At 35.5% G+C, this 5950-nt stretch overlaps 1 pseudogene across 1 annotated transcript; it reads right to left on the bottom strand.

The window, feature by feature from the left end:
* Positions 1-1418: 1418 nt before the first annotated feature.
* On the bottom strand, positions 1419-2730 carry LOC308653412 (tRNA (guanine(10)-N(2))-methyltransferase homolog; annotated as a pseudogene). Its single transcript has one exon. The product of its transcript is annotated as a tRNA (guanine(10)-N(2))-methyltransferase homolog (transcript).
* Between the last annotated feature and the right edge of the window lie 3220 nt (positions 2731-5950).

Raw genomic sequence — 5950 nt, 5'->3', positions numbered from 1 at the left:
ATCCTAAGATCTCTGCACATGTTCTTGATTGTTTCCTTTTCTTTGAAGAAGCTTTTTAGTTTCATACCATCCCATTTATTGATTCTTGATTTTACTTCTTGTGCTTTAGGAGTCTTGTTGAGAAATTCCCAAGCCGATTTGTTGGAGAGTTGGGACTACTTTTTCCTGTTTTGTTTTGGTGTTTGTTTTTGTTTTCGATACCAGGGATTGAACTCAGGGGCACTCAACCACTGAGCCATAGCCCCAGCCCTTTTTTATATGTTATTTAGAGATAGGGTCTCACTGAATTGCTTAGCACCTCACTAAGTTGCTGAGGCTGGCTTTGAACTCTTGATCCTCCTGTCTCAGCCTCTCAATCCACCACTGGGATTACAAGTGCCCCCTTCTACTTTTTTTTTCTAGTAATTATAGGGTATCTGGTCTAATCTCTTGGTCCTTGATCCACTTAGAGCTGATTTTTGAACAGGGTGAGATATAGGGGTTAAATTTTATTCTATTACATATGGATTTCCTGTTTTCCCAGCATTTGAAGAACAATTTTAGAGGAGGAAAAGTTTATTCCATGCTCACAATTTCAGAGATCTCAGTCCATAGTAGCCAACTCCATTGCTTTCTGTCCCAGGTGAGGGAAACATCATGGTGGAAGGCATGATCAAGGAAAACAGCTCAGGACATGACAATCAGGAAGCAGAGAGAGAGCTCCCCTCACCAAGGACAAAATATCAATCCTAAAGGCACAATCCCAATGAACCTCCTCCAGATATACCCTTCCTGCCTACAGTTACCAACCAGTTAATCCCTATCAGTGGATTACTGCACTGATTAAGGATCTCATAACCCAACCATTTCATCTCCAAACTTTCTTACATTGTCTGACAGGAGTGATTGAAGAACACCTCATATCTAAACCATAATATACCCTATAGGGCATTTTATCCTTTTTTAAAAAATTATCAATAAAGTTTATTGGTAGCAGTGTAAATCAATTACAATTAGAAAACAAACTAATTTTCCATATGAATAAATCTTAACGCTATTAATTGCCTATAACATATCTGGCATGTATGTTTAAAAAAAATCAATATTAATTTTCTTTGTAAATTAATTGTAAAAAAATGTAAAATGTAACTGTTGAGTCAATCTCTATTAGTACTTGAAAGTATAAATAAAATTCAAATAAGGTTCAAATTACCTCATAAAACATATGATAGAATAGTCTGAAATACAATTTTTAAATTGTTTGATTTAGTTCATAGCATTTTTTATACCAAAAAAAAACCTTGAAATGATATACATTTTCTGGATTATGTATGAAATTTCACTTCCAGGTGTCTTTTCTGTCACATATTTAATCTTTCTTCATTGTCAAAATCTTAATTTTCATTCCTGATTGGATTTTTTCCTTGATAATTTTTTTGTTATTTGAAATATTTCACATGGAAGGAATTATGACTTTGGTATGGAAGAAAATGATCACTTAGCATATGTGAATACTGGTACCAGCTCTCAAATTTCTTCACCTTTTCCATTGTGATCAAGAGCCTTGTTGTATGATTGGAAAGCTTCTCCTTGAAGTTGCTGATGAGTTTCATGCAAGGATACAAGGGTACCATCTCTTCAATATACTCTGGTGTATACACTGGTAACCAATAGACTTGTATTCTAACTAATACAATGGTCTCAGCTGCAAAGTTCAACAGGTCAAAAAACTTATCACTCAGGTGACAACTCAAGGAAACAGGAACATGGCTTCCTGGACATTTTTCTATCCCCCTTGGTATTTCTTTCTGTAAACATGCTCTGAGAGATTATCTGATACCATATGGAGGATCAGAGATAATGGCATCAAAATATATGCCCTTCTTCCAGGAGGGCTGAGATGCATCTGAAACCAGGGCATCAAGGTAATACTTCTCTAAATCAGACTGAGAAAGATTTGCTCTGATATTTTCATCTGGTCCTCTCCATTGCTGGTTTTTCCTACAAGCCTTTCCCAAGCCATGAACTGTATTACAGTCTATGTCTATCCCATTTACATATGCACCAAAATGAGCAGATGCTCTCAGAAGGCCATCTGTTCCAACAAATGGATCAAAGACAAGATCATTTTCTTTCACTTTTCTGTGGTTTTTCCATGATGAATGATATGCCAGTATCCATGCTTGTATTTCCAATAAAGTGTCTCTTTTTGATACTATGTGACTCAATTAGCTCTCTGTCCACCTGCAATCCATCTACCAAAATGTATATCATATGGATTCTCAGGGACACAATAAAGGTCCAAACCAAAATCCTCCAAAATAGAGAATATATGTTGTGGTTTCTTTAAGTTCTCTTTTTCTTCCAAAGGTAGAAATTCAGGTGCATCCATTCATTAGACTTTTTCTTCTTGGGTCAATGTTTCATTAAATGTGAATTTTTTTTTATAAGTAGAGTCTGAATGTAGAAATAGAACCATCTTCTCCACAAAGTAATATTTAAGAGAACTGTACAGCTCCTCAGGAGATCTTCCATGACCCCATAGTTCAAATATTTACTTGGCACATACTGTCCATTTCATTAAGTTTCTTTTAATATCTTCAGAAGGAAGACTAAGAATCCAAAATGGAGACGTTCCATAAGTTTCATTACTGCTGATGAACTGACCTCCAGAAAACGAAAGCAAAGATTTTATTTTCGGAATGTAGAATCCAGGTGCTCCTGAGCCATGAGCAGTAGATACCTGATCAGAGTGCATCACAATGCCATTGTGGCTGCCCTCCATGACGCTGGCTTTAAACTCTTTAAACTCCTGGGCAGCCTGCATGGGCCTGCTGGCTTCTCCCTGCATAGAGCCATCTCACATTTTATCTTTTAATTAAACAACAACAATAACAACAACAACAACAACAACAAAAACTGCCTTCCAAATCCACCTCTTTAGAAATGACTCTCTCCACCAATCTCTACTCCTGAGCTTCTTGGGCCTTTCATTCCTGAAAAAAAACTTGATCTTCTCTTATCACTATTCCTTTATTCTAGAAAGTTCCATTCTAAATATCTTTGCCCCACATCACCTAAATAACTAAAATTTGATATCACATCACAGCCTTGTTTTCTACTCTTTTATTTACTTCCACTGTCTTCCAGTTTCCAAAGACAACAGCAGCTGATCTCCATCCTGTTACCCACCCCAGAGTGAAGATGAGCTGCAAAGCTTCAATGCCTTATAAAAGAAAGAGCAGGAGACCAATGGAATTTCCTCTTTCTCACTTACTCTTTACTCTTTCTCCTCTTTCATTCCCTAAGATAGAATCCTTAAGACTCATAGCTTTTCTAAAGCAAAAAAAAAAGAAAAAGTTTAATGTTTTGTTTTACAAAGAACTGAGAACCTTCTCTTCCTGTTCTTGCTAAACCCCAGGTAACCGTTCAAATTAAAGTTAAAAATAAAAATTATGTGAGGCAATCCCTGAACATTGGAAGTAGTAAAAAGTCACCAAAAAGTTGAAAGTTAGATTTTTTTTCTAATGCAGAGAATACCTCTTTGATATCTTGCTTATATATTATCACCTGGAATCAGGCTGATCTAATATACTTTGTGAAAACTTGCTCTAGCCATCATTCATCCATGACCTAGAGGATAGAAATTTGATTTGGGATTAAAAATGCCTAAGATTATAGCTGCTTATCACTTCCCAGCTGGTTTTGACCATCAGGTATATGTTTCAGTATTGAACTAAACAAGACCAGTCATGAATATTTTAGATACATCCAAACATACAGATCAAGATAACTTTCCTCTACCCTAAAGATAAAAGATCTAACTATCACAGTAGGAGGCTTGTGAGTTCCTATGAAAATAAGCAGTCTCCATGGACACTGAGTGAATTTTATTCTTTCTACATTCAACATTCAAAAGAAGACTTGTCACAGCCTGAAGAAGGTGGAAAATCCCTAAGTACAGACTGAAAGTACATAAAGGAGGGAGAAAGGAAAAGGAAGAACAAGTAATAAAGAAAAACAATATAGCAGCTCCCCATATGACAATGCAAATATGTAGAATCATGTGCATTTACTCTTTCCATGTGCATTTACTAATTTGAGCTTAGTAGCTTCATTTTGAGTGCTAAGATAAGTAAACAATATTTTCCTTTCATTTTGGTATCTGGAAATGGGCCTACTTGGCACTAAGTTCCATACAGTACAGACAGGACCAAACAGGCTTTACAAAAAAAAAAAAAAAAAAAAATTGGTTGATTTTGGCAGAGCACTGGGTATGCAACACCTGTTGTTCACCAGTCTGAGTGTAATGATTAACATCTGGCTGCTGCTTGCTTCTTTTATTTACCACTTGGACTTTTAGCCTTTGATCACCTTTCCACTGCTCTTTACTTTCACAAATTATTCATATATACTACATTTGAATTTTCCTTTCATCTTGCTCACCCATTGTTCCTTTTATCCACAAGCTAATGTTTAGTGAATTATCCAGTCACTTAGGGAAACTCCCCTAAAGTATGGTTATCTCAACACGATTTTTCTTTATTAAACTCCATATATATATATATATATATATATATATATATATATATATATATAAATAACATTAAAACTTGCTATAAAACACCTGGTCCTACTTTTTTTTTATTATTATTATCTACAATGCTCTTGCAAAAACCCCATTACTACTATATAAAGAATTTTGAGAATAAAATAAAATAATTTGGGGGATGGGGTACTGGTACTGAACTCAGGGGCACTTGGCCACTGAACCACATCCCCAGTCCTATTTTGTATTTTATTTGCAGACAGGGTCTCACTGAGTTGCTAAGCAACTTGCTTTAGCTGACGCTGGCTTTAAACTCTTGATCCTCCTGCCTCAGCCTCCCGAGCTGCTGGGATCACAGATGTGCACCACTGTGCCTGGCAAGAGAAATTAATTTTTAAAATAATCTTAAAAATATGAAATGTGATTAGTTTCCATACAGAACAAAAGATGTAGAGTTGCTGAAATAATTTGAAATACCATTGCTGTTTTTCCTTAATGCAGACAATGCTATTTGTCTTATAAAAGTTAATTTGAGGAAGAGACTCTGAAAAGTTGAACTGTAGGTTCAAATAGACAATTTTTTTAAAAAAATTCATAATTTCTAAGTATGAAACTGTATACCAGTTACTGTGTAAGATATTGTAGTATTACGACAGTAACGTTTTATAACTCTATTAGGTAGATTTTATCATTCTCTGCTTTAAGTAACAGAAAATTGAAATTCAGAGGAGTCAAATAGTAAAGCCACTGACAGCTGGAGAGACACATTGGAATCTAGGTATCAAAGATCACATACACCATATATTTCCTTCACATCCTACTGTATGCCTCAGCTAAATATAACCTGAGTCCGACTCTTTATTTCTTCCTTTTAAAATTATTTTGTACATATAGTACCAAATAATTAAAATTCATTACATCTTTTTTTTCTTTAATTAAATGAATGTACATACAATGTTCTAATACTTGGGTACAGGGAGAAAAATATCTTCCTTATCCATCCTAGATGCATAGCTGAGTCCCCTATAACAAAAGACAGATTAACAAAAGAAAGGGAAAAAATAAGTTTTCTGTGACGCAGAAAACACCACAAGGAATAATGAAACTTGAAACATGAGGGTACTTTTTGTTGTTGTGTATTGTTTGTTTGGCACTGGGGATTGATCTTGGGAGCACTTTACCACTAAGTTACACCCCAGCCTCTGTCCTTTTCTTTTTCTTGAGACAGGGTCTTGTTGAATTGTCCACACTGTCCTCAAACTGACCATCCTCCTGCCCCAGCCTCTCAAGTCATTGGAATTATAGGAGTGCTGCATCAAGTCCAACAAACTTGATGCTTTTAAAACGGTCAGTGTGAGGAAGAATTGAGAATCATGGGAAGATATGAGAGGGTCAATTAGCATGATCTAGTGGTTCTAAACT

Source organism: Spermophilus citellus, assembly GCF_964194105.1.
Source record: "Spermophilus citellus genome assembly, chromosome: 7".
NCBI lineage: Eukaryota > Metazoa > Chordata > Mammalia > Rodentia > Sciuridae > Spermophilus > Spermophilus citellus.
This window is presented reverse-complemented; position numbering and strand designations above follow the sequence as displayed.